This window comes from Arachis duranensis, chromosome 7 (assembly GCF_000817695.3).
Source record: "Arachis duranensis cultivar V14167 chromosome 7, aradu.V14167.gnm2.J7QH, whole genome shotgun sequence".
Lineage (NCBI taxonomy): Eukaryota > Viridiplantae > Streptophyta > Magnoliopsida > Fabales > Fabaceae > Arachis > Arachis duranensis.
In genome coordinates, this window is record NC_029778.3 from 38126019 (window position 1) to 38128447 (window position 2429).

At 32.2% G+C, this 2429-nt stretch overlaps 1 non-coding gene across 1 annotated transcript; it reads right to left on the reverse strand.

The window, feature by feature from the left end:
- Positions 1–1734: 1734 nt before the first annotated feature.
- LOC127740943 (small nucleolar RNA R71) lies at positions 1735–1838 on the reverse strand. Its single transcript, XR_008001799.1, has one exon. It is a non-coding gene; the product is annotated as a small nucleolar RNA R71 (small nucleolar RNA).
- Positions 1839–2429: the final 591 nt, after the last annotated feature.

Consider the following 2429-nt stretch of genomic DNA (forward strand, 5'->3'; position numbering starts at 1 on the left):
TTTTCTTGTTTTGTATTTTTTTTGTTATTTTTCATATGCATTATTGCATTCATAGTGTCTAAGCATTAAAGATTTCTAAGTTTGGTGTCTTGCATATTTTTTTTCTTTTCTTGAAAATTTTCAAAAATAAGTCTTGATGTTCATCTTGATCTTCAAAGTATTCTTGGTATTCATCTTGACATTCATAGTGTTCTTGCATGCATCATTGGTTTTGATCCAAAATTTTCATGTTTTGAGTCATATTTGTGTTTTTCTCTCTCCTCATTAAAAATTCAAAAATAAAAAAATATTTTTTTCTTATTTTACTCAAAAATTCGAAATTTTTTGGTTGAGTTAGTCAAAAAATTTTAAAATTAGTTGTTTCTTATTAGTCAAGTCAAGATTTCATTTTTAAAAATCCTATCTTTTCAAAACCTTTTTTCAAAATTCAAATCTTTTTCATTTTTCTTCTTATTTTTTTTCGAAAATTTTAAACTTGATTTTCAAAATATTTTTCTTAATTTTTATTTCATAATTTTTGAAAACTTTACTAACAATTAATGTGATTGATTAAAAAATTTGAAGTCTGTTACTTTCTTGTTAAGAAATGTTCAATCTTTAAATTCTAGAATCACATCTTTTAATTTCTTGTTAGTCAAGTAATCAATTTTAATTTTAAAAATCAAATCTTTTTCAAAACAAATCTCAATCATATCTTTTTCAAACCATATCTTTTTTTCAAAATTGATTTCAAAAATCTTTTCTAACTTCCTATCTTTTCAAAATTGATTTTCAAATCTTTTTCAACTAACTAATTGACTTTTTGTTTGTTTTACTATTTCTTATCTTTTTCAAAACCACCTAACTACTTTCCTCTCTCTAATTTTCGAAAATTACCTCCCTCTTTTTCAAAATTCTTTTAATTAACTAATTGTTTCAAATTTTAATTTTAATTTTATTTCTTCTCTTAATTTTTGAAAATCACTAACTATTTTTTCAAAAACAATTTTCGAATTTCTCTCTATTTCATCTCCTTCTATTTATTTATTTAATCATTAACACTTCTCTTCATCTAAAAATTCGAACTCTCTCTTCTCCTCTATGTTCAAATTTTTCTCCCCCTTCTTCTATTCTTTTCTTTTTCTACTCACATAAAGGAATCTCTATACTGTGACATAGAGGATTCTTCTTCTTTTCTGTTCTCTTCTTTTTCATATGAGCAGGAGCAAGGACAAGAACATTCTTGTTGAAGCAGATCCTGAACCTAAAAGGACTCTGAAGAAGAAGCTAAGAGAAGCTAAAGCACAACAATCCAGAGAAAACCTTATAGAGAATCTCGAAAAAGAAAGAGACATGGCCGAACCCAATAACAAAGGTGAAGGCACAAGGAGGATGCTTGGTGATTATACTACACCTACTTCCAACTTTTATGGAAGAAGCATCTCAATCCCTGCCATTGGAGCAAATAATTTTGAGTTGAAGCCTCAACTAGTTGCTCTGATGCAACAGAATTGCAAGTTCTATGGACTTCCATCAAAAGATCCCTATCAGTTTTTAACTGAATTCTTGCAGATCTGTGATACTGTTAAGACTAATAGAGTAAATCCTGAAGTCTACAGGCTCATGCTTTTCCCTTTTGCTGTAAGAGACAGAGCTAGAACATGGTTGGGCTCACAACCTAAAGATAGCCTGGACTCTTGGGATAAGCTGGTCACGGCCTTCTTGGCTAAGTTCTTTCTTCCTCAAAAGCTGAGCAAGCTTAAAGTGGATGTTCAGACCTTCAAGCAAAAAGATGGTGAATCCCTCTATAAAGCTTGGGAAAGATACAAGCAGTTGACCAAAAAGTGTCCTTCTAGCATGCTTTCAGAGTGGACCATTTTAGATATATTCTATGATGGTCTATCTGAGCTTTCTAAGATGTCACTGAACCATTCTGTAGGTAGATCCATTCACCTAAAGAAAACGCCTGCAGAAGCTCAAGAACTCATTGACATGGTTGCAAATAACCAATTCATGTATACCTCTGAGAGGAATCCTGTGAGTAATGGGACGCCTCAGAAAAGGAGAGTTCTTGAAATTGATGCACTGAATGCCATATAGGCTGAGAACAAAATGTTGACTCAGAAAGTCAACATGATTTCTCAGAGTCTGAATGGATGGCAAAATACATCCAACAGTACTAAAGAGGCATCTTCTGAACAAGAAGCTTATGATCCTGAGAACCCTGCAATGGCAGAGGTGAATTACATGGGTGAACCCTCTGGGAACACCTATAATTTCTCATGGAGAAATCTTCCAAATTTCTCATGGAAGGATCAACAAAAGCCTCAACAAGGCTTTAATAATGGTGGAAGAAACAGGCTTAGCAATAGCAAGCCTTTTCCATTATCTTCTCAGCAACAGACAGAGAATGCTGAGCAGAGCCCCTCTAGCTTAGCAAACATAGTCTC